Source organism: Ixodes scapularis, unplaced genomic scaffold (assembly GCF_016920785.2).
Source record: "Ixodes scapularis isolate PalLabHiFi unplaced genomic scaffold, ASM1692078v2 PGA_scaffold10__122_contigs__length_95168666, whole genome shotgun sequence".
NCBI lineage: Eukaryota > Metazoa > Arthropoda > Arachnida > Ixodida > Ixodidae > Ixodes > Ixodes scapularis.
The window spans coordinates 76972777-76999465 of record NW_024609836.1 but is presented as its reverse complement, the minus strand read 5'-3'; positions in this window follow the sequence as shown (position 1 = coordinate 76999465).

Sequence of the window (26689 nt, the reverse complement as noted above, 5' to 3'; positions counted from 1 at the left end):
GATACTCGGACCAGGCGGTATTTTTTCAGACGCTCACAAGTCACCTAGCTGTGTTTGGAGATTTGTGTTTGTCCTTCGTCCCTCTTGTTCCCCTTCTCCAGGGATTATTTTCGTCATTCTTGTCCAGCTCGCTTGCACCTTTGCATTGAATTGCATTATATTTATAACCTTAAATTTTTAAGCTTCAACCCTGTTGGTGTTAGACTGGTGGCAGCTGATAAAACCCGTTTGCTCTAGTGATGTCTAACCCCTGGTTAGCGAAGTTGGTAGAGCGCTCCACCTGTAATGGAGAGGTCCCGGTTTCGATACTCGGACCAGGCGGTATTTTTTCAGACGCTCATAAGTCACCTAGCTGTGTTTGGAGATTTGTGTTTGTCCTTCGTCCCTCTTGTTCCCCTTCTCCAGGGATTATTTTCGTCATTCTTGTCCAGCTCGCTTGCACCTTTGCATTGAATTGCATTATATTTATAACCTTAAATTTTTAAGCTTCAACCCTGTTGGTGTTAGACTGGTGGCAGCTGATAAAACCCGTTTGCTCTAGTGATGTCTAACCCCTGGTTAGCGAAGTTGGTAGAGCGCTCCACCTGTAATGGAGAGGTCCCGGCTTCGATACTCGGACCAGGCGGTATTTTTTCAGACGCTCACAAGTCACCTAGCTGTGTTTGGAGATTTGTGTTTGTCCTTCGTCCCTCTTGTTCCCCTTCTCCAGGGATTATTTTCGTCATTCTTGTCCAGCTCGCTTGCACCTTTGCATTGAATTGCATTATATTTATAACCTTAAATTTTTAAGCTTCAACCCTGTTGGTGTTAGACTGGTGGCAGCTGATAAAACCCGTTTGCTCTAGTGATGTCTAACCCCTGGTTAGCGAAGTTGGTAGAGCGCTCCACCTGTAATGGAGAGGTCCCGGCTTCGATACTCGGACCAGGCGGTATTTTTTCAGACGCTCACAAGTCACCTAGCTGTGTTTGGAGATTTGTGTTTGTCCTTCGTCCCTCTTGTTCCCCTTCTCCAGGGATTATTTTCGTCATTCTTGTCCAGCTCGCTTGCACCTTTGCATTGAATTGCATTATATTTATAACCTTAAATTTTTAAGCTTCAACCCTGTTGGTGTTAGACTGGTGGCAGCTGATAAAACCCGTTTGCTCTAGTGATGTCTAACCCCTGGTTAGCGAAGTTGGTAGAGCGCTCCACCTGTAATGGAGAGGTCCCGGCTTCGATACTCGGACCAGGCGGTATTTTTTCAGACGCTCACAAGTCACCTAGCTGTGTTTGGAGATTTGTGTTTGTCCTTCGTCCCTCTTGTTCCCCTTCTCCAGGGATTATTTTCGTCATTCTTGTCCAGCTCGCTTGCACCTTTGCATTGAATTGCATTATATTTATAACCTTAAATTTTTAAGCTTCAACCCTGTTGGTGTTAGACTGGTGGCAGCTGATAAAACCCGTTTGCTCTAGTGATGTCTAACCCCTGGTTAGCGAAGTTGGTAGAGCGCTCCACCTGTAATGGAGAGGTCCCGGCTTCGATACTCGGACCAGGCGGTATTTTTTCAGACGCTCACAAGTCACCTAGCTGTGTTTGGAGATTTGTGTTTGTCCTTCGTCCCTCTTGTTCCCCTTCTCCAGGGATTATTTTCGTCATTCTTGTCCAGCTCGCTTGCACCTTTGCATTGAATTGCATTATATTTATAACCTTAAATTTTTAAGCTTCAACCCTGTTGGTGTTAGACTGGTGGCAGCTGATAAAACCCGTTTGCTCTAGTGATGTCTAACCCCTGGTTAGCGAAGTTGGTAGAGCGCTCCACCTGTAATGGAGAGGTCCCGGCTTCGATACTCGGACCAGGCGGTATTTTTTCAGACGCTCACAAGTCACCTAGCTGTGTTTGGAGATTTGTGTTTGTCCTTCGTCCCTCTTGTTCCCCTTCTCCAGGGATTATTTTCGTCATTCTTGTCCAGCTCGCTTGCACCTTTGCATTGAATTGCATTATATTTATAACCTTAAATTTTTAAGCTTCAACCCTGTTGGTGTTAGACTGGTGGCAGCTGATAAAACCCGTTTGCTCTAGTGATGTCTAACCCCTGGTTAGCGAAGTTGGTAGAGCGCTCCACCTGTAATGGAGAGGTCCCGGCTTCGATACTCGGACCAGGCGGATTTTTTCAGACGCTCATAAGTCACCTAGCTGTGTTTGGAGATTTGTGTTTGTCCTTCGTCCCTCTTGTTTCCCTTCTCCAGGGATTATTTTCGTCATTCTTGTCCAGCTCGCTTGCACCTTTGCATTGAATTGCATTATATTTATAACCTTAAATTTTTAAGCTTCAACCCTGTTGGTGTTAGACTGGTGGCAGCTGATAAAACCCGTTTGCTCTAGTGATGTCTAACCCCTGGTTAGCGAAGTTGGTAGAGCGCTCCACCTGTAATGGAGAGGTCCCGGTTTCGATACTCGGACCAGGCGGTATTTTTTCAGACGCTCATAAGTCACCTAGCTGTGTTTGGAGATTTGTGTTTGTCCTTCGTCCCTCTTGTTCCCCTTCTCCAGGGATTATTTTCGTCATTCTTGTCCAGCTCGCTTGCACCTTTGCATTGAATTGCATTATATTTATAACCTTAAATTTTTAAGCTTCAACCCTGTTGGTGTTAGACTGGTGGCAGCTGATAAAACCCGTTTGCTCTAGTGATGTCTAACCCCTGGTTAGCGAAGTTGGTAGAGCGCTCCACCTGTAATGGAGAGGTCCCGGTTTCGATACTCGGACAAGGCGGTATTTTTTCAGACGCTCATAAGTCACCTAGCTGTGTTTGGAGATTTGTGTTTGTCCTTCGTCCCTCTTGTTTCCCTTCTCCAGGGATTATTTTCGTCATTCTTGTCCAGCTCGCTTGCACCTTTGCATTGAATTGCATTATATTTATAACCTTAAATTTTTAAGCTTCAACCCTGTTGGTGTTAGACTGGTGGCAGCTGATAAAACCCGTTTGCTCTAGTGATGTCTAACCCCTGGTTAGCGAAGTTGGTAGAGCGCTCCACCTGTAATGGAGAGGTCCCGGTTTCGATACTCGGACCAGGCGGTATTTTTTCAGACGCTCATAAGTCACCTAGCTGTGTTTGGAGATTTGTGTTTGTCCTTCGTCCCTCTTGTTCCCCTTCTCCAGGGATTATTTTCGTCATTCTTGTCCGCCTCGCTTGCACCTTTGCATTGAATTGCATTATAATTATAACCTTAAATTTTCAAGCTTCAACCCTGTTGGTGTTAGACTGGTGGCAGCTGATAAAACCCGTTTGCTCTAGTGATGTCTAACCCCTGGTTAGCGAAGTTGGTAGAGCGCTCCACCTGTAATGGAGAGGTCCCGGTTTCGATACTCGGACCAGGCGGTATTTTTTCAGACGCTCATAAGTCACCTAGCTGTGTTTGGAGATTTGTGTTTGTCCTTCGTCCCTCTTGTTCCCCTTCTCCAGGGATTATTTTCGTCATTCTTGTCCGCCTCGCTTGCACCTTTGCATTGAATTGCATTATAATTATAACCTTAAATTTTCAAGCTTCAACCCTGTTGGTGTTAGACTGGTGGCAGCTGATAAAACCCGTTTGCTCTAGTGATGTCTAACCCCTGGTTAGCGAAGTTGGTAGAGCGCTCCACCTGTAATGGAGAGGTCCCGGTTTCGATACTCGGACCAGGCGGTATTTTTTCAGACGCTCATAAGTCACCTAGCTGTGTTTGGAGATTTGTGTTTGTCCTTCGTCCCTCTTGTTTCCCTTCTCCAGGGATTATTTTCGTCATTCTTGTCCGCCTCGCTTGCACCTTTGCATTGAATTGCATTATAATTATAACCTTAAATTTTTAAGCTTCAACCCTGTTGGTGTTAGACTGGTGGCAGCTGATAAAACCCGTTTGCTCTAGTGATGTCTAACCCCTGGTTAGCGAAGTTGGTAGAGCGCTCCACCTGTAATGGAGAGGTCCCGGTTTCGATACTCGGACCAGGCGGTATTTTTTCAGACGCTCATAAGTCACCTAGCTGTGTTTGGAGATTTGTGTTTGTCCTTCGTCCCTCTTGTTCCCCTTCTCCAGGGATTATTTTCGTCATTCTTGTCCGCCTCGCTTGCACCTTTGCATTGAATTGCATTATAATTATAACCTTAAATTTTCAAGCTTCAACCCTGTTGGTGTTAGATTGGTGACAGCTGATAAAACCCGTTTGCTCTAGTGATGTCTAACCCCTGGTTAGCGAAGTTGGTAGAGCGCTCCACCTGTAATGGAGAGGTCCCGGTTTCGATACTCGGACCAGGCGGTATTTTTTCAGACGCTCATAAGTCACCTAGCTGTGTTTGGAGATTTGTGTTTGTCCTTCGTCCCTCTTGTTCCCCTTCTCCAGGGATTATTTTCGTCATTCTTGTCCGCCTCGCTTGCACCTTTGCATTGAATTGCATTATAATTATAACCTTAAATTTTCAAGCTTCAACCCTGTTGGTGTTAGATTGGTGACAGCTGATAAAACCCGTTTGCTCTAGTGATGTCTAACCCCTGGTTAGCGAAGTTGGTAGAGCGCTCCACCTGTAATGGAGAGGTCCCGGTTTCGATACTCGGACCAGGCGGTATTTTTTCAGACGCTCATAAGTCACCTAGCTGTGTTTGGAGATTTGTGTTTGTCCTTCGTCCCTCTTGTTCCCCTTCTCCAGGGATTATTTTCGTCATTCTTGTCCGCCTCGCTTGCACCTTTGCATTGAATTGCATTATAATTATAACCTTAAATTTTCAAGCTTCAACCCTGTTGGTGTTAGACTGGTGGCAGCTGATAAAACCCGTTTGCTCTAGTGATGTCTAACCCCTGGTTAGCGAAGTTGGTAGAGCGCTCCACCTGTAATGGAGAGGTCCCGGTTTCGATACTCGGACCAGGCGGATTTTTTCAGACGCTCATAAGTCACCTAGCTGTGTTTGGAGATTTGTGTTTGTCCTTCGTCCCTCTTGTTCCCCTTCTCCAGGGATTATTTTCGTCATTCTTGTCCGCCTCGCTTGCACCTTTGCATTGAATTGCATTATAATTATAACCTTAAATTTTCAAGCTTCAACCCTGTTGGTGTTAGATTGGTGACAGCTGATAAAACCCGTTTGCTCTAGTGATGTCTAACCCCTGGTTAGCGAAGTTGGTAGAGCGCTCCACCTGTAATGGAGAGGTCCCGGTTTCGATACTCGGACCAGGCGGTATTTTTTCAGACGCTCATAAGTCACCTAGCTGTGTTTGGAGATTTGTGTTTGTCCTTCGTCCCTCTTGTTCCCCTTCTCCAGGGATTATTTTCGTCATTCTTGTCCAGCTCGCTTGCACCTTTGCATTGAATTGCATTATAATTATAACCTTAAATTTTTAAGCTTCAACCCTGTTGGTGTTAGACTGGTGGCAGCTGATAAAACCCGTTTGCTCTAGTGATGTCTAACCCCTGGTTAGCGAAGTTGGTAGAGCGCTCCACCTGTAATGGAGAGGTCCCGGTTTCGATACTCGGACCAGGCGGTATTTTTTCAGACGCTCATAAATCACCTAGCTGTGTTTGGAGATTTGTGTTTGTCCTTCGTCCCTCTTGTTCCCCTTCTCCAGGGATTATTTTCGTCATTCTTGTCCAGCTCGCTTGCACCTTTGCATTGAATTGCATTATATTTATAACCTTAAATTTTTAAGCTTCAACCCTGTTGGTGTTAGACTGGTGGCAGCTGATAAAACCCGTTTGCTCTAGTGATGTCTAACCCCTGGTTAGCGAAGTTGGTAGAGCGCTCCACCTGTAATGGAGAGGTCCCGGTTTCGATACTCGGACCAGGCGGTATTTTTTCAGACGCTCATAAGTCACCTAGCTGTGTTTGGAGATTTGTGTTTGTCCTTCGTCCCTCTTGTTCCCCTTCTCCAGGGATTATTTTCGTCATTCTTGTCCAGCTCGCTTGCACCTTTGCATTGAATTGCATTATAATTATAACCTTAAATTTTTAAGCTTCAACCCTGTTGGTGTTAGACTGGTGGCAGCTGATAAAACCCGTTTGCTCTAGTGATGTCTAACCCCTGGTTAGCGAAGTTGGTAGAGCGCTCCACCTGTAATGGAGAGGTCCCGGTTTCGATACTCGGACCAGGCGGTATTTTTTCAGACGCTCATAAATCACCTAGCTGTGTTTGGAGATTTGTGTTTGTCCTTCGTCCCTCTTGTTCCCCTTCTCCAGGGATTATTTTCGTCATTCTTGTCCAGCTCGCTTGCACCTTTGCATTGAATTGCATTATATTTATAACCTTAAATTTTTAAGCTTCAACCCTGTTGGTGTTAGACTGGTGGCAGCTGATAAAACCCGTTTGCTCTAGTGATGTCTAACCCCTGGTTAGCGAAGTTGGTAGAGCGCTCCACCTGTAATGGAGAGGTCCCGGTTTCGATACTCGGACCAGGCGGTATTTTTTCAGACGCTCATAAGTCACCTAGCTGTGTTTGGAGATTTGTGTTTGTCCTTCGTCCCTCTTGTTCCCCTTCTCCAGGGATTATTTTCGTCATTCTTGTCCAGCTCGCTTGCACCTTTGCATTGAATTGCATTATATTTATAACCTTAAATTTTTAAGCTTCAACCCTGTTGGTGTTAGACTGGTGGCAGCTGATAAAACCCGTTTGCTCTAGTGATGTCTAACCCCTGGTTAGCGAAGTTGGTAGAGCGCTCCACCTGTAATGGAGAGGTCCCGGTTTCGATACTCGGACCAGGCGGATTTTTTCAGACGCTCATAAGTCACCTAGCTGTGTTTGGAGATTTGTGTTTGTCCTTCGTCCCTCTTGTTTCCCTTCTCCAGGGATTATTTTCGTCATTCTTGTCCAGCTCGCTTGCACCTTTGCATTGAATTGCATTATATTTATAACCTTAAATTTTTAAGCTTCAACCCTGTTGGTGTTAGACTGGTGGCAGCTGATAAAACCCGTTTGCTCTAGTGATGTCTAACCCCTGGTTAGCGAAGTTGGTAGAGCGCTCCACCTGTAATGGAGAGGTCCCGGTTTCGATACTCGGACCAGGCGGATTTTTTCAGACGCTCACAAGTCACCTAGCTGTGTTTGGAGATTTGTGTTTGTCCTTCGTCCCTCTTGTTTCCCTTCTCCAGGGATTATTTTCGTCATTCTTGTCCAGCTCGCTTGCACCTTTGCATTGAATTGCATTATATTTATAACCTTAAATTTTTAAGCTTCAACCCTGTTGGTGTTAGACTGGTGGCAGCTGATAAAACCCGTTTGCTCTAGTGATGTCTAACCCCTGGTTAGCGAAGTTGGTAGAGCGCTCCACCTGTAATGGAGAGGTCCCGGCTTCGATACTCGGACCAGGCGGATTTTTTCAGACGCTCACAAGTCACCTAGCTGTGTTTGGAGATTTGTGTTTGTCCTTCGTCCCTCTTGTTTCCCTTCTCCAGGGATTATTTTCGTCATTCTTGTCCAGCTCGCTTGCACCTTTGCATTGAATTGCATTATATTTATAACCTTAAATTTTTAAGCTTCAACCCTGTTGGTGTTAGACTGGTGGCAGCTGATAAAACCCGTTTGCTCTAGTGATGTCTAACCCCTGGTTAGCGAAGTTGGTAGAGCGCTCCACCTGTAATGGAGAGGTCCCGGTTTCGATACTCGGACCAGGCGGATTTTTTCAGACGCTCACAAGTCACCTAGCTGTGTTTGGAGATTTGTGTTTGTCCTTCGTCCCTCTTGTTTCCCTTCTCCAGGGATTATTTTCGTCATTCTTGTCCAGCTCGCTTGCACCTTTGCATTGAATTGCATTATATTTATAACCTTAAATTTTTAAGCTTCAACCCTGTTGGTGTTAGACTGGTGGCAGCTGATAAAACCCGTTTGCTCTAGTGATGTCTAACCCCTGGTTAGCGAAGTTGGTAGAGCGCTCCACCTGTAATGGAGAGGTCCCGGTTTCGATACTCGGACCAGGCGGTATTTTTTCAGACGCTCATAAGTCACCTAGCTGTGTTTGGAGATTTGTGTTTGTCCTTCGTCCCTCTTGTTCCCCTTCTCCAGGGATTATTTTCGTCATTCTTGTCCAGCTCGCTTGCACCTTTGCATTGAATTGCATTATATTTATAACCTTAAATTTTTAAGCTTCAACCCTGTTGGTGTTAGACTGGTGGCAGCTGATAAAACCCGTTTGCTCTAGTGATGTCTAACCCCTGGTTAGCGAAGTTGGTAGAGCGCTCCACCTGTAATGGAGAGGTCCCGGTTTCGATACTCGGACCAGGCGGATTTTTTCAGACGCTCATAAGTCACCTAGCTGTGTTTGGAGATTTGTGTTTGTCCTTCGTCCCTCTTGTTTCCCTTCTCCAGGGATTATTTTCGTCATTCTTGTCCAGCTCGCTTGCACCTTTGCATTGAATTGCATTATATTTATAACCTTAAATTTTTAAGCTTCAACCCTGTTGGTGTTAGACTGGTGGCAGCTGATAAAACCCGTTTGCTCTAGTGATGTCTAACCCCTGGTTAGCGAAGTTGGTAGAGCGCTCCACCTGTAATGGAGAGGTCCCGGCTTCGATACTCGGACCAGGCGGTATTTTTTCAGACGCTCATAAGTCACCTAGCTGTGTTTGGAGATTTGTGTTTGTCCTTCGTCCCTCTTGTTCCCCTTCTCCAGGGATTATTTTCGTCATTCTTGTCCGCCTCGCTTGCACCTTTGCATTGAATTGCATTATAATTATAACCTTAAATTTTCAAGCTTCAACCCTGTTGGTGTTAGATTGGTGACAGCTGATAAAACCCGTTTGCTCTAGTGATGTCTAACCCCTGGTTAGCGAAGTTGGTAGAGCGCTCCACCTGTAATGGAGAGGTCCCGGCTTCGATACTCGGACCAGGCGGTATTTTTTCAGACGCTCACAAGTCACCTAGCTGTGTTTGGAGATTTGTGTTTGTCCTTCGTCCCTCTTGTTTCCCTTCTCCAGGGATTATTTTCGTCATTCTTGTCCAGCTCGCTTGCACCTTTGCATTGAATTGCATTATATTTATAACCTTAAATTTTTAAGCTTCAACCCTGTTGGTGTTAGACTGGTGGCAGCTGATAAAACCCGTTTGCTCTAGTGATGTCTAACCCCTGGTTAGCGAAGTTGGTAGAGCGCTCCACCTGTAATGGAGAGGTCCCGGCTTCGATACTCGGACCAGGCGGTATTTTTTCAGACGCTCACAAGTCACCTAGCTGTGTTTGGAGATTTGTGTTTGTCCTTCGTCCCTCTTGTTCCCCTTCTCCAGGGATTATTTTCGTCATTCTTGTCCAGCTCGCTTGCACCTTTGCATTGAATTGCATTATATTTATAACCTTAAATTTTTAAGCTTCAACCCTGTTGGTGTTAGACTGGTGGCAGCTGATAAAACCCGTTTGCTCTAGTGATGTCTAACCCCTGGTTAGCGAAGTTGGTAGAGCGCTCCACCTGTAATGGAGAGGTCCCGGTTTCGATACTCGGACCAGGCGGTATTTTTTCAGACGCTCATAAGTCACCTAGCTGTGTTTGGAGATTTGTGTTTGTCCTTCGTCCCTCTTGTTTCCCTTCTCCAGGGATTATTTTCGTCATTCTTGTCCAGCTCGCTTGCACCTTTGCATTGAATTGCATTATATTTATAACCTTAAATTTTTAAGCTTCAACCCTGTTGGTGTTAGACTGGTGGCAGCTGATAAAACCCGTTTGCTCTAGTGATGTCTAACTCCTGGTTAGCGAAGTTGGTAGAGCGCTCCACCTGTAATGGAGAGGTCCCGGTTTCGATACTCGGACCAGGCGGATTTTTTCAGACGCTCATAAGTCACCTAGCTGTGTTTGGAGATTTGTGTTTGTCCTTCGTCCCTCTTGTTTCCCTTCTCCAGGGATTATTTTCGTCATTCTTGTCCAGCTCGCTTGCACCTTTGCATTGAATTGCATTATATTTATAACCTTAAATTTTTAAGCTTCAACCCTGTTGGTGTTAGACTGGTGGCAGCTGATAAAACCCGTTTGCTCTAGTGATGTCTAACCCCTGGTTAGCGAAGTTGGTAGAGCGCTCCACCTGTAATGGAGAGGTCCCGGTTTCGATACTCGGACCAGGCGGATTTTTTCAGACGCTCATAAGTCACCTAGCTGTGTTTGGAGATTTGTGTTTGTCCTTCGTCCCTCTTGTTTCCCTTCTCCAGGGATTATTTTCGTCATTCTTGTCCAGCTCGCTTGCACCTTTGCATTGAATTGCATTATATTTATAACCTTAAATTTTTAAGCTTCAACCCTGTTGGTGTTAGACTGGTGGCAGCTGATAAAACCCGTTTGCTCTAGTGATGTCTAACCCCTGGTTAGCGAAGTTGGTAGAGCGCTCCACCTGTAATGGAGAGGTCCCGGTTTCGATACTCGGACCAGGCGGATTTTTTCAGACGCTCATAAGTCACCTAGCTGTGTTTGGAGATTTGTGTTTGTCCTTCGTCCCTCTTGTTTCCCTTCTCCAGGGATTATTTTCGTCATTCTTGTCCAGCTCGCTTGCACCTTTGCATTGAATTGCATTATATTTATAACCTTAAATTTTTAAGCTTCAACCCTGTTGGTGTTAGACTGGTGGCAGCTGATAAAACCCGTTTGCTCTAGTGATGTCTAACCCCTGGTTAGCGAAGTTGGTAGAGCGCTCCACCTGTAATGGAGAGGTCCCGGTTTCGATACTCGGACCAGGCGGTATTTTTTCAGACGCTCATAAGTCACCTAGCTGTGTTTGGAGATTTGTGTTTGTCCTTCGTCCCTCTTGTTTCCCTTCTCCAGGGATTATTTTCGTCATTCTTGTCCAGCTCGCTTGCACCTTTGCATTGAATTGCATTATAATTATAACCTTAAATTTTTAAGCTTCAACCCTGTTGGTGTTAGACTGGTGGCAGCTGATAAAACCCGTTTGCTCTAGTGATGTCTAACTCCTGGTTAGCGAAGTTGGTAGAGCGCTCCACCTGTAATGGAGAGGTCCCGGTTTCGATACTCGGACCAGGCGGATTTTTTCAGACGCTCATAAGTCACCTAGCTGTGTTTGGAGATTTGTGTTTGTCCTTCGTCCCTCTTGTTCCCCTTCTCCAGGGATTATTTTCGTCATTCTTGTCCAGCTCGCTTGCACCTTTGCATTGAATTGCATTATATTTATAACCTTAAATTTTTAAGCTTCAACCCTGTTGGTGTTAGACTGGTGGCAGCTGATAAAACCCGTTTGCTCTAGTGATGTCTAACCCCTGGTTAGCGAAGTTGGTAGAGCGCTCCACCTGTAATGGAGAGGTCCCGGTTTCGATACTCGGACCAGGCGGTATTTTTTCAGACGCTCATAAGTCACCTAGCTGTGTTTGGAGATTTGTGTTTGTCCTTCGTCCCTCTTGTTTCCCTTCTCCAGGGATTATTTTCGTCATTCTTGTCCAGCTCGCTTGCACCTTTGCATTGAATTGCATTATAATTATAACCTTAAATTTTTAAGCTTCAACCCTGTTGGTGTTAGACTGGTGGCAGCTGATAAAACCCGTTTGCTCTAGTGATGTCTAACTCCTGGTTAGCGAAGTTGGTAGAGCGCTCCACCTGTAATGGAGAGGTCCCGGTTTCGATACTCGGACCAGGCGGATTTTTTCAGACGCTCATAAGTCACCTAGCTGTGTTTGGAGATTTGTGTTTGTCCTTCGTCCCTCTTGTTCCCCTTCTCCAGGGATTATTTTCGTCATTCTTGTCCAGCTCGCTTGCACCTTTGCATTGAATTGCATTATATTTATAACCTTAAATTTTTAAGCTTCAACCCTGTTGGTGTTAGACTGGTGGCAGCTGATAAAACCCGTTTGCTCTAGTGATGTCTAACCCCTGGTTAGCGAAGTTGGTAGAGCGCTCCACCTGTAATGGAGAGGTCCCGGTTTCGATACTCGGACCAGGCGGTATTTTTTCAGACGCTCATAAGTCACCTAGCTGTGTTTGGAGATTTGTGTTTGTCCTTCGTCCCTCTTGTTTCCCTTCTCCAGGGATTATTTTCGTCATTCTTGTCCAGCTCGCTTGCACCTTTGCATTGAATTGCATTATAATTATAACCTTAAATTTTTAAGCTTCAACCCTGTTGGTGTTAGACTGGTGGCAGCTGATAAAACCCGTTTGCTCTAGTGATGTCTAACTCCTGGTTAGCGAAGTTGGTAGAGCGCTCCACCTGTAATGGAGAGGTCCCGGTTTCGATACTCGGACCAGGCGGATTTTTTCAGACGCTCATAAGTCACCTAGCTGTGTTTGGAGATTTGTGTTTGTCCTTCGTCCCTCTTGTTTCCCTTCTCCAGGGATTATTTTCGTCATTCTTGTCCAGCTCGCTTGCACCTTTGCATTGAATTGCATTATATTTATAACCTTAAATTTTTAAGCTTCAACCCTGTTGGTGTTAGACTGGTGGCAGCTGATAAAACCCGTTTGCTCTAGTGATGTCTAACCCCTGGTTAGCGAAGTTGGTAGAGCGCTCCACCTGTAATGGAGAGGTCCCGGTTTCGATACTCGGACCAGGCGGTATTTTTTCAGACGCTCATAAGTCACCTAGCTGTGTTTGGAGATTTGTGTTTGTCCTTCGTCCCTCTTGTTTCCCTTCTCCAGGGATTATTTTCGTCATTCTTGTCCAGCTCGCTTGCACCTTTGCATTGAATTGCATTATATTTATAACCTTAAATTTTTAAGCTTCAACCCTGTTGGTGTTAGACTGGTGGCAGCTGATAAAACCCGTTTGCTCTAGTGATGTCTAACTCCTGGTTAGCGAAGTTGGTAGAGCGCTCCACCTGTAATGGAGAGGTCCCGGTTTCGATACTCGGACCAGGCGGATTTTTTCAGACGCTCATAAGTCACCTAGCTGTGTTTGGAGATTTGTGTTTGTCCTTCGTCCCTCTTGTTCCCCTTCTCCAGGGATTATTTTCGTCATTCTTGTCCAGCTCGCTTGCACCTTTGCATTGAATTGCATTATATTTATAACCTTAAATTTTTAAGCTTCAACCCTGTTGGTGTTAGACTGGTGGCAGCTGATAAAACCCGTTTGCTCTAGTGATGTCTAACCCCTGGTTAGCGAAGTTGGTAGAGCGCTCCACCTGTAATGGAGAGGTCCCGGTTTCGATACTCGGACCAGGCGGATTTTTTCAGACGCTCATAAGTCACCTAGCTGTGTTTGGAGATTTGTGTTTGTCCTTCGTCCCTCTTGTTTCCCTTCTCCAGGGATTATTTTCGTCATTCTTGTCCAGCTCGCTTGCACCTTTGCATTGAATTGCATTATATTTATAACCTTAAATTTTTAAGCTTCAACCCTGTTGGTGTTAGACTGGTGGCAGCTGATAAAACCCGTTTGCTCTAGTGATGTCTAACCCCTGGTTAGCGAAGTTGGTAGAGCGCTCCACCTGTAATGGAGAGGTCCCGGCTTCGATACTCGGACCAGGCGGTATTTTTTCAGACGCTCATAAGTCACCTAGCTGTGTTTGGAGATTTGTGTTTGTCCTTCGTCCCTCTTGTTCCCCTTCTCCAGGGATTATTTTCGTCATTCTTGTCCACCTCGCTTGCACCTTTGCATTGAATTGCATTATAATTATAACCTTAAATTTTCAAGCTTCAACCCTGTTGGTGTTAGATTGGTGACAGCTGATAAAACCCGTTTGCTCTAGTGATGTCTAACCCCTGGTTAGCGAAGTTGGTAGAGCGCTCCACCTGTAATGGAGAGGTCCCGGCTTCGATACTCGGACCAGGCGGTATTTTTTCAGACGCTCACAAGTCACCTAGCTGTGTTTGGAGATTTGTGTTTGTCCTTCGTCCCTCTTGTTCCCCTTCTCCAGGGATTATTTTCGTCATTCTTGTCCAGCTCGCTTGCACCTTTGCATTGAATTGCATTATATTTATAACCTTAAATTTTTAAGCTTCAACCCTGTTGGTGTTAGACTGGTGGCAGCTGATAAAACCCGTTTGCTCTAGTGATGTCTAACCCCTGGTTAGCTCAATTGGTAGAGCGCTCCACCTGTAATGGAGAGGTCCCGGTTTCGATACCCGGACCAGGCGGATTTTTTCGGTCGCGCACCAGTCACCTAGCTGTGTTTGGAGATTTGTGTTTGTCCTTCGTCCCTCTTGTTTCCCTTCTCCAGGGATTATTTTCGTCATTCTTGTCCAGCTCGCTTGCACCTTTGCATTGAATTGCATTATATTTATAACCTTAAATTTTTAAGCTTCAACCCTGTTGGTGTTAGACTGGTGGCAGCTGATAAAACCCGTTTGCTCTAGTGATGTCTAACCCCTGGTTAGCTCAATTGGTAGAGCGCTCCACCTGTAATGGAGAGGTCCCGGTTTCGATACCCGGACCAGGCGGATTTTTTCGGTCGCGCACCAGTCACCTAGCTGTGTTTGGAGATTTGTGTTTGTCCTTCGTCCCTCTTGTTTCCCTTCTCCAGGGATTATTTTCGTCATTCTTGTCCAGCTCGCTTGCACCTTTGCATTGAATTGCATTATATTTATAACCTTAAATTTTTAAGCTTCAACCCTGTTGGTGTTAGACTGGTGGCAGCTGATAAAACCCGTTTGCTCTAGTGATGTCTAACCCCTGGTTAGCTCAATTGGTAGAGCGCTCCACCTGTAATGGAGAGGTCCCGGGTTTCGATACCCGGACCAGGCGGATTTTTTCGGTCGCTCATAAGTCACCTAGCTGTGTTTGGAGATTTGTGTTTGTCCTTCGTCCCTCTTGTTTCCCTTCTCCAGGGATTATTTTCGTCATTCTTGTCCAGCTCGCTTGCACCTTTGCATTGAATTGCATTATATTTATAACCTTAAATTTTTAAGCTTCAACCCTGTTGGTGTTAGACTGGTGGCAGCTGATAAAACCCGTTTGCTCTAGTGATGTCTAACCCCTGGTTAGCTCAATTGGTAGAGCGCTCCACCTGTAATGGAGAGGTCCCGGGTTTCGATACCCGGACCAGGCGGATTTTTTCAGACGCTCATAAGTCACCTAGCTGTGTTTGGAGATTTGTGTTTGTCCTTCGTCCCTCTTGTTTCCCTTCTCCAGGGATTATTTTCGTCATTCTTGTCCAGCTCGCTTGCACCTTTGCATTGAATTGCATTATATTTATAACCTTAAATTTTTAAGCTTCAACGCTGTTGGTGTTAGACTGGTGGCAGCTGATAAAACCCGTTTGCTCTAGTGATGTCTAACCCCTGGTTAGCTCAATTGGTAGAGCGCTCCACCTGTAATGGAGAGGTCCCGGGTTTCGATACCCGGACCAGGCGGATTTTTTCGGTCGCGCACCAGTCACCTAGCTGTGTTTGGAGATTTGTGTTTGTCCTTCGTCCCTCTTGTTTCCCTTCTCCAGGGATTATTTTCGTCATTCTTGTCCAGCTCGCTTGCACCTTTGCATTGAATTGTATTATATTTATAACCTTAAATTTTTAAGCTTCAACCCTGTTGGTGTTAGACTGGTGGCAGCTGATAAAACCCGTTTGCTCTAGTGATGTCTAACCCCTGGTTAGCGAAGTTGGTAGAGCGCTCCACCTGTAATGGAGAGGTCCCGGTTTCGATACTCGGACCAGGCGGATTTTTTCAGACGCTCATAAGTCACCTAGCTGTGTTTGGAGATTTGTGTTTGTCCTTCGTCCCTCTTGTTTCCCTTCTCCAGGGATTATTTTCGTCATTCTTGTCCAGCTCGCTTGCACCTTTGCATTGAATTGCATTATATTTATAACCTTAAATTTTTAAGCTTCAACCCGTTGGTGTTAGACTGGTGGCAGCTGATAAAACCCGTTTGCTCTAGTGATGTCTAACCCCTGGTTAGCGAAGTTGGTAGAGCGCTCCACCTGTAATGGAGAGGTCCCGGCTTCGATACTCGGACCAGGCGGTATTTTTTCAGACGCTCACAAGTCACCTAGCTGTGTTTGGAGATTTGTGTTTGTCCTTCGTCCCTCTTGTTTCCCTTCTCCAGGGATTATTTTCGTCATTCTTGTCCAGCTCGCTTGCACCTTTGCATTGAATTGCATTATATTTATAACCTTAAATTTTTAAGCTTCAACCCTGTTGGTGTTAGACTGGTGGCAGCTGATAAAACCCGTTTGCTCTAGTGATGTCTAACCCCTGGTTAGCGAAGTTGGTAGAGCGCTCCACCTGTAATGGAGAGGTCCCGGTTTCGATACTCGGACCAGGCGGATTTTTTCAGACGCTCATAAGTCACCTAGCTGTGTTTGGAGATTTGTGTTTGTCCTTCGTCCCTCTTGTTCCCCTTCTCCAGGGATTATTTTCGTCATTCTTGTCCAGCTCGCTTGCACCTTTGCATTGAATTGCATTATATTTATAACCTTAAATTTTTAAGCTTCAACCCTGTTGGTGTTAGACTGGTGGCAGCTGATAAAACCCGTTTGCTCTAGTGATGTCTAACCCCTGGTTAGCGAAGTTGGTAGAGCGCTCTACCTGTAATGGAGAGGTCCCGGTTTCGATACTCGGACCAGGCGGATTTTTTCGGTCGCGCACCAGTCACCTAGCTGTGTTTGGAGATTTGTGTTTGTCCTTCGTCCCTCTTGTTTCCCTTCTCCAGGGATTATTTTCGTCATTCTTGTCCAGCTCGCTTGCACCTTTGCATTGAATTGCATTATATTTATAACCTTAAATTTTTAAGCTTCAACCCTGTTGGTGTTAGACTGGTGGCAGCTGATAAAACCCGTTTGCTCTAGTGATGTCTAACCCCTGGTTAGCGAAGTTGGTAGAGCGCTCCACCTGTAATGGAGAGGTCCCGGTTTCGATACTCGGACCAGGCGGATTTTTTCGGTCGCGCACCAGTCACCTAGCTGTGTTTGGAGATTTGTGTTTGTCCTTCGTCCCTCTTGTTCCCCTTCTCCAGGGATTATTTTCGTCATTCTTGTCCAGCTCGCTTGCACCTTTGCATTGAATTGCATTATATTTATAACCTTAAATTTTTAAGCTTCAACCCTGTTGGTGTTAGACTGGTGGCAGCTGATAAAACCCGTTTGCTCTAGTGATGTCTAACCCCTGGTTAGCGAAGTTGGTAGAGCGCTCCACCTGTAATGGAGAGGTCCCGGTTTCGATACTCGGACCAGGCGGATTTTTTCAGACGCTCATAAGTCACCTAGCTGTGTTTGGAGATTTGTGTTTGTCCTTCGTCCCTCTTGTTCCCCTTCTCCAGGGATTATTTTCGTCATTCTTGTCCAGCTCGCTTGCACCTTTGCATTGAATTGCATTATATTTATAACCTTAAATTTTTAAGCTTCAACCCTGTTGGTGTTAGACTGGTGGCAGCTGATAAAACCCGTTTGCTCTAGTGATGTCTAACCCCTGGTTAGCGAAGTTGGTAGAGCGCTCCACCTGTAATGGAGAGGTCCCGGTTTCGATACTCGGACCAGGCGGATTTTTTCGGTCGCGCACCAGTCACCTAGCTGTGTTTGGAGATTTGTGTTTGTCCTTCGTCCCTCTTGTTCCCCTTCTCCAGGGATTATTTTCGTCATTCTTGTCCAGCTCGCTTGCACCTTTGCATTGAATTGCATTATATTTATAACCTTAAATTTTTAAGCTTCAACCCTGTTGGTGTTAGACTGGTGGCAGCTGATAAAACCCGTTTGCTCTAGTGATGTCTAACCCCTGGTTAGCGAAGTTGGTAGAGCGCTCCACCTGTAATGGAGAGGTCCCGGTTTCGATACTCGGACCAGGCGGATTTTTTCAGACGCTCATAAGTCACCTAGCTGTGTTTGGAGATTTGTGTTTGTCCTTCGTCCCTCTTGTTTCCCTTCTCCAGGGATTATTTTCGTCATTCTTGTCCAGCTCGCTTGCACCTTTGCATTGAATTGCATTATATTTATAACCTTAAATTTTTAAGCTTCAACCCTGTTGGTGTTAGACTGGTGGCAGCTGATAAAACCCGTTTGCTCTAGTGATGTCTAACCCCTGGTTAGCGAAGTTGGTAGAGCGCTCCACCTGTAATGGAGAGGTCCCGGTTTCGATACTCGGACCAGGCGGATTTTTTCAGACGCTCATAAGTCACCTAGCTGTGTTTGGAGATTTGTGTTTGTCCTTCGTCCCTCTTGTTTCCCTTCTCCAGGGATTATTTTCGTCATTCTTGTCCAGCTCGCTTGCACCTTTGCATTGAATTGCATTATATTTATAACCTTAAATTTTTAAGCTTCAACCCTGTTGGTGTTAGACTGGTGGCAGCTGATAAAACCCGTTTGCTCTAGTGATGTCTAACCCCTGGTTAGCTCAATTGGTAGAGCGCTCCACCTGTAATGGAGAGGTCCCGGTTTCGATACCCGGACCAGGCGGATTTTTTCGGTCGCGCACCAGTCACCTAGCTGTGTTTGGAGATTTGTGTTTGTCCTTCGTCCCTCTTGTTTCCCTTCTCCAGGGATTATTTTCGTCATTCTTGTCCAGCTCGCTTGCACCTTTGCATTGAATTGCATTATATTTATAACCTTAAATTTTTAAGCTTCAACCCTGTTGGTGTTAGACTCGTGGCAGCTGATAAAACCCGTTTGCTCTAGTGATGTCTAACCCCTGGTTAGCTCAATTGGTAGAGCGCTCCACCTGTAATGGAGAGGTCCCGGTTTCGATACCCGGACCAGGCGGATTTTTTCGGTCGCGCACCAGTCACCTAGCTGTGTTTGGAGATTTGTGTTTGTCCTTCGTCCCTCTTGTTTCCCTTCTCCAGGGATTATTTTCGTCATTCTTGTCCAGCTCGCTTGCACCTTTGCATTGAATTGCATTATATTTATAACCTTAAATTTTTAAGCTTCAACCCTGTTGGTGTTAGACTGGTGGCAGCTGATAAAACCCGTTTGCTCTAGTGATGTCTAACCCCTGGTTAGCTCAATTGGTAGAGCGCTCCACCTGTAATGGAGAGGTCCCGGGTTTCGATACCCGGACCAGGCGGATTTTTTCGGTCGCGCACCAGTCACCTAGCTGTGTTTGGAGATTTGTGTTTGTCCTTCGTCCCTCTTGTTTCCCTTCTCCAGGGATTATTTTCGTCATTCTTGTCCAGCTCGCTTGCACCTTTGCATTGAATTGTATTATATTTATAACCTTAAATTTTTAAGCTTCAACCCTGTTGGTGTTAGACTGGTGGCAGCTGATAAAACCCGTTTGCTCTAGTGATGTCTAACCCCTGGTTAGCTCAATTGGTAGAGCGCTCCACCTGTAATGGAGAGGTCCCGGTTTCGATACCCGGACCAGGCGGATTTTTTCGGTCGCGCACCAGTCACCTAGCTGTGTTTGGAGATTTGTGTTTGTCCTTCGTCCCTCTTGTTTCCCTTCTCCAGGGATTATTTTCGTCATTCTTGTCCAGCTCGCTTGCACCTTTGCATTGAATTGCATTATATTTATAACCTTAAATTTTTAAGCTTCAACCCTGTTGGTGTTAGACTGGTGGCAGCTGATAAAACCCGTTTGCTCTAGTGATGTCTAACCCCTGGTTAGCTCAATTGGTAGAGCGCTCCACCTGTAATGGAGAGGTCCCGGGTTTCGATACCCGGACCAGGCGGATTTTTTCGGTCGCGCACCAGTCACCTAGCTGTGTTTGGAGATTTGTGTTTGTCCTTCGTCCCTCTTGTTTCCCTTCTCCAGGGATTATTTTCGTCATTCTTGTCCAGCTCGCTTGCACCTTTGCATTGAATTGTATTATATTTATAACCTTAAATTTTTAAGCTTCAACCCTGTTGGTGTTAGACTGGTGGCAGCTGATAAAACCCGTTTGCTCTAGTGATGTCTAACCCCTGGTTAGCGAAGTTGGTAGAGCGCTCCACCTGTAATGGAGAGGTCCCGGTTTCGATACTCGGACCAGGCGGATTTTTTCAGACGCTCATAAGTCACCTAGCTGTGTTTGGAGATTTGTGTTTGTCCTTCGTCCCTCTTGTTTCCCTTCTCCAGGGATTATTTTCGTCATTCTTGTCCAGCTCGCTTGCACCTTTGCATTGAATTGCATTATATTTATAACCTTAAATTTTTAAGCTTCAACCCGTTGGTGTTAGACTGGTGGCAGCTGATAAAACCCGTTTGCTCTAGTGATGTCTAACCCCTGGTTAGCGAAGTTGGTAGAGCGCTCCACCTGTAATGGAGAGGTCCCGGTTTCGATACTCGGACCAGGCGGTATTTTTTCAGACGCTCACAAGTCACCTAGCTGTGTTTGGAGATTTGTGTTTGTCCTTCGTCCCTCTTGTTTCCCTTCTCCAGGGATTATTTTCGTCATTCTTGTCCAGCTCGCTTGCACCTTTGCATTGAATTGCATTATATTTATAACCTTAAATTTTTAAGCTTCAACCCTGTTGGTGTTAGACTGGTGGCAGCTGATAAAACCCGTTTGCTCTAGTGATGTCTAACCCCTGGTTAGCGAAGTTGGTAGAGCGCTCCACCTGTAATGGAGAGGTCCCGGTTTCGATACTCGGACCAGGCGGATTTTTTCAGACGCTCATAAGTCACCTAGCTGTGTTTGGAGATTTGTGTTTGTCCTTCGTCCCTCTTGTTCCCCTTCTCCAGGGATTATTTTCGTCATTCTTGTCCAGCTCGCTTGCACCTTTGCATTGAATTGCATTATATTTATAACCTTAAATTTTTAAGCTTCAACCCTGTTGGTGTTAGACTGGTGGCAGCTGATAAAACCCGTTTGCTCTAGTGATGTCTAACCCCTGGTTAGCGAAGTTGGTAGAGCGCTCCACCTGTAATGGAGAGGTCCCGGTTTCGATACTCGGACCAGGCGGATTTTTTCAGACGCTCATAAGTCACCTAGCTGTGTTTGGAGATTTGTGTTTGTCCTTCGTCCCTCTTGTTTCCCTTCTCCAGGGATTATTTTCGTCATTCTTGTCCAGCTCGCTTGCACCTTTGCATTGAATTGCATTATATTTATAACCTTAAATTTTTAAGCTTCAACCCTGTTGGTGTTAGACTGGTGGCAGCTGATAAAACCCGTTTGCTCTAGTGATGTCTAACCCCTGGTTAGCGAAGTTGGTAGAGCGCTCCACCTGTAATGGAGAGGTCCCGGTTTCGATACTCGGACCAGGCGGATTTTTTCAGACGCTCATAAGTCACCTAGCTGTGTTTGGAGATTTGTGTTTGTCCTTCGTCCCTCTTGTTTCCCTTCTCCAGGGATTATTTTCGTCATTCTTGTCCAGCTCGCTTGCACCTTTGCATTGAATTGCATTATATTTATAACCTTAAATTTTTAAGCTTCAACCCTGTTGGTGTTAGACTGGTGGCAGCTGATAAAACCCGTTTGCTCTAGTGATGTCTAACCCCTGGTTAGCTCAATTGGTAGAGCGCTCCACCTGTAATGGAGAGGTCCCGGGTTTCGATACCCGGACCAGGCGGATTTTTTCGGTCGCGCACCAGTCACCTAGCTGTGTTTGGAGATTTGTGTTTGTCCTTTGTCCCTCTTGTTCCCCTTCTCCAGGGATTATTTTCGTCATTCTTGTCCAGCTCGCTTGCACCTTTGCATTGAATTGCATTATAATTAAAACCTTAAATTTTCAAGCTTCAACCCTGTTGGTGTTAGACTGGTGACAGCTGATAAAACCCGTTTGCTCTAGTGATGTCTAACCCCTGGTTAGCGAAGTTGGTAGAGCGCTCCACCTGTAATGGAGAGGTCCCGGCTTCGATACTCGGACCAGGCGGTATTTTTTCAGACGCTCACAAGTCACCTAGCTGTGTTTGGAGATTTGTGTTTGTCCTTCGTCCCTCTTGTTCCCCTTCTCCAGGGATTATTTTCGTCATTCTTGTCCAGCTCGCTTGCACCTTTGCATTGAATTGCATTATATTTATAACCTTAAATTTTTAAGCTTCAACCCTGTTGGTGTTAGACTGGTGGCAGCTGATAAAACCCGTTTGCTCTAGTGATGTCTAACCCCTGGTTAGCGAAGTTGGTAGAGCGCTCCACCTGTAATGGAGAGGTCCCGGTTTCGATACTCGGACCAGGCGGTATTTTTTCAGACGCTCATAAGTCACCTAGCTGTGTTTGGAGATATGTGTTTGTCCTTCGTCCCTCTTGTTTCCCTTCTCCAGGGATTATTTTCGTCATTCTTGTCCAGCTCGCTTGCACCTTTGCATTGAATTGCATTATATTTATAACCTTAAATTTTTAAGCTTCAACCCTGTTGGTGTTAGACTGGTGGCAGCTGATAAAACCCGTTTGCTCTAGTGATGTCTAACCCCTGGTTAGCTCAATTGGTAGAGCGCTCCACCTGTAATGGAGAGGTCCCGGGTTTCGATACCCGGACCAGGCGGATTTTTTCGGTCGCGCACCAGTCACCTAGCTGTGTTTGGAGATTTGTGTTTGTCCTTTGTCCCTCTTGTTCCCCTTCTCCAGGGATTATTTTCGTCATTCTTGTCCAGCTCGCTTGCACCTTTGCATTGAATTGCATTATAATTATAACCTTAAATTTTCAAGCTTCAACCCTGTTGGTGTTAGACTGGTGACAGCTGATAAAACCCGTTTGCTCTAGTGATGTCTAACCCCTGGTTAGCGAAGTTGGTAGAGCGCTCCACCTGTAATGGAGAGGTCCCGGCTTCGATACTCGGACCAGGCGGTATTTTTTCAGACGCTCATAAGTCACCTAGCTGTGTTTGGAGATTTGTGTTTGTCCTTTGTCCCTCTTGTTTCCCTTCTCCAGGGATTATTTTCGTCATTCTTGTCCAGCTCGCTTGCACCTTTGCATTGAATTGCATTATATTTATAACCTTAAATTTTTAAGCTTCAACCCTGTTGGTGTTAGACTGGTGGCAGCTGATAAAACCCGTTTGCTCTAGTGATGTCTAACCCCTGGTTAGCGAAGTTGGTAGAGCGCTCCACCTGTAATGGAGAGGTCCCGGTTTCGATACTCGGACCAGGCGGTATTTTTTCAGACGCTCATAAGTCACCTAGCTGTGTTTGGAGATTTGTGTTTGTCCTTCGTCCCTCTTGTTTCCCTTCTCCAGGGATTATTTTCGTCATTCTTGTCCAGCTCGCTTGCACCTTTGCATTGAATTGCATTATATTTATAACCTTAAATTTTTAAGCTTCAACCCTGTTGGTGTTAGACTGGTGGCAGCTGATAAAACCCGTTTGCTCTAGTGATGTCTAACCCCTGGTTAGCGAAGTTGGTAGAGCGCTCCACCTGTAATGGAGAGGTCCCGGGTTTCGATACCCGGACCAGGCGGATTTTTTCGGTCGCGCACCAGTCACCTAGCTGTGTTTGGAGATTTGTGTTTGTCCTTTGTCCCTCTTGTTCCCCTTCTCCAGGGATTATTTTCGTCATTCTTGTCCAGCTCGCTTGCACCTTTGCATTGAATTGCATTATAATTATAACCTTAAATGTTCAAGCTTCAACCCTGTTGGTGTTAGACTGGTGGCAGCTGATAAACCCCGTTTGCTCTACTGATGTCTAACCCCTGGTTAGCTCAGTTGGTAGAGCGCTCCACCTGTAATGGAGAGGTCCCGGGTTTCGATACCCGGACCAGGCGGATTTTTTCGGTCGCGCACCAGTCACCTAGCTGTGTTTGGAGATTTGTGTTTGTCCTTTGTCCCTCTTGTTCCCCTTCTCCAGGGATTATTTTCGTCATTCTTGTCCAGCTCGCTTGCACCTTTGCATTGAATTGCATTATAATTATAACCTTAAATTTTTAAGCTTCAACCCTGTTGGTGTTAGACTGGTGACAGCTGATAAAACCCGTTTGCTCTACTGATGTCTAACCCCTGGTTAGCTCAATTGGTAGAGCGCTCCACCTGTAATGGAGAGGTCCCGGGTTTCGATACCCGGACCAGGCGGATTTTTTCGGTCGCGCACCAGTCACCTAGCTGTGTTTGGAGATTTGTGTTTGTCCTTTGTCCCTCTTGTTCCCCTTCTCCAGGGATTATTTTCGTCATTCTTGTCCAGCTCGCTTGCACCTTTGCATTGAATTGCATTATAATTATAACCTTAAATTTTTAAGCTTCAACCCTGTTGGTGTTAGACTGGTGACAGCTGATAAAACCCGTTTGCTCTACTGATGTCTAACCCCTGGTTAGCGAAGTTGGTAGAGCGCTCCACCTGTAATGGAGAGGTCCCGGGTTTCGATACCCGGACCAGGCGGATTTTTTCGGTCGCGCACCAGTCACCTAGCTGTGTTTGGAGATTTGTGTTTGTCCTTTGTCCCTCTTGTTCCCCTTCTCCAGGGATTATTTTCGTCATTCTTGTCCAGCTCGCTTGCACCTTTGCATTGAATTGCATTATAATTATAACCTTAAATTTTTAAGCTTCAACCCTGTTGGTGTTAGACTGGTGACAGCTGATAAAACCCGTTTGCTCTACTGATGTCTAACCCCTGGTTAGCGAAGTTGGTAGAGCGCTCCACCTGTAATGGAGAGGTCCCGGGTTTCGATACCCGGACCAGGCGGATTTTTTCGGTCGCGCACCAGTCACCTAGCTGTGTTTGGAGATTTGTGTTTGTCCTTTGTCCCTCTTGTTCCCCTTCTCCAGGGATTATTTTCGTCATTCTTGTCCAGCTCGCTTGCACCTTTGCATTGAATTGCATTATAATTATAACCTTAAATTTTTAAGCTTCAACCCTGTTGGTGTTAGACTGGTGACAGCTGATAAAACCCGTTTGCTCTACTGATGTCTAACCCCTGGTTAGCGAAGTTGGTAGAGCGCTCCACCTGTAATGGAGAGGTCCCGGGTTTCGATACCCGGACCAGGCGGATTTTTTCGGTCGCGCACCAGTCACCTAGCTGTGTTTGGAGATTTGTGTTCGTCCTTTGTCCCTCTTGTTCCCCTTCTCCAGGGATTATTTTCGTCATTCTTGTCCAGCTCGCTTGCACCTTTGCATTGAATTGCATTATAATTATAACCTTAAATTTTTAAGCTTCAACCCTGTTGGTGTTAGACTGGTGACAGCTGATAAAACCCTTTTGCTCTACTGATGTCTAACCCCTGGTTAGCGAAGTTGGTAGAGCGCTCTACCTGTAATGGAGAGGTCCCGGGTTTCGATACCCGGACCAGGCGGATTTTTTCGGTCGCGCACCAGTCACCTAGCTGTGTTTGGAGATTTGTGTTTGTCCTTTGTCCCTCTTGTTCCCCTTCTCCAGGGATTATTTTCGTCATTCTTGTCCAGCTCGCTTGCACCTTTGCATTGAATTGCATTATAATTATAACCTTAAATTTTTAAGCTTCAACCCTGTTGGTGTTAGACTGGTGACAGCTGATAAAACCCTTTTGCTCTACTGATGTCTAACCCCTGGTTAGCGAAGTTGGTAGAGCGCTCCACCTGTAATGGAGAGGTCCCGGTTTCGATACTCGGACCAGGCGGATTTTTTCAGACGCTCATAAGTCACCTAGCTGTGTTTGGAGATTTGTGTTTGTCCTTCGTCCCTCTTGTTTCCCTTCTCCAGGGATTATTTTCGTCATTCTTGTCCAGCTCGCTTGCACCTTTGCATTGAATTGCATTATATTTATAACCTTAAATTTTTAAGCTTCAACCCTGTTGGTGTTAGACTGGTGGCAGCTGATAAAACCCGTTTGCTCTAGTGATGTCTAACCCCTGGTTAGCGAAGTTGGTAGAGCGCTCCACCTGTAATGGAGAGGTCCCGGTTTCGATACTCGGACCAGGCGGATTTTTTCAGACGCTCATAAGTCACCTAGCTGTGTTTGGAGATTTGTGTTTGTCCTTCGTCCCTCTTGTTTCCCTTCTCCAGGGATTATTTTCGTCATTCTTGTCCAGCTCGCTTGCACCTTTGCATTGAATTGCATTATATTTATAACCTTAAATTTTTAAGCTTCAACCCTGTTGGTGTTAGACTGGTGGCAGCTGATAAAACCCGTTTGCTCTAGTGATGTCTAACCCCTGGTTAGCTCAATTGGTAGAGCGCTCCACCTGTAATGGAGAGGTCCCGGGTTTCGATACCCGGACCAGGCGGATTTTTTCGGTCGCGCACCAGTCACCTAGCTGTGTTTGGAGATTTGTGTTTGTCCTTTGTCCCTCTTGTTCCCCTTCTCCAGGGATTATTTTCGTCATTCTTGTCCAGCTCGCTTGCACCTTTGCATTGAATTGCATTATAATTAAAACCTTAAATTTTCAAGCTTCAACCCTGTTGGTGTTAGACTGGTGACAGCTGATAAAACCCGTTTGCTCTAGTGATGTCTAACCCCTGGTTAGCGAAGTTGGTAGAGCGCTCCACCTGTAATGGAGAGGTCCCGGCTTCGATACTCGGACCAGGCGGTATTTTTTCAGACGCTCACAAGTCACCTAGCTGTGTTTGGAGATTTGTGTTTGTCCTTCGTCCCTCTTGTTCCCCTTCTCCAGGGATTATTTTCGTCATTCTTGTCCAGCTCGCTTGCACCTTTGCATTGAATTGCATTATATTTATAACCTTAAATTTTTAAGCTTCAACCCTGTTGGTGTTAGACTGGTGGCAGCTGATAAAACCCGTTTGCTCTAGTGATGTCTAACCCCTGGTTAGCGAAGTTGGTAGAGCGCTCCACCTGTAATGGAGAGGTCCCGGTTTCGATACTCGGACCAGGCGGTATTTTTTCAGACGCTCATAAGTCACCTAGCTGTGTTTGGAGATATGTGTTTGTCCTTCGTCCCTCTTGTTTCCCTTCTCCAGGGATTATTTTCGTCATTCTTGTCCAGCTCGCTTGCACCTTTGCATTGAATTGCATTATATTTATAACCTTAAATTTTTAAGCTTCAACCCTGTTGGTGTTAGACTGGTGGCAGCTGATAAAACCCGTTTGCTCTAGTGATGTCTAACCCCTGGTTAGCTCAATTGGTAGAGCGCTC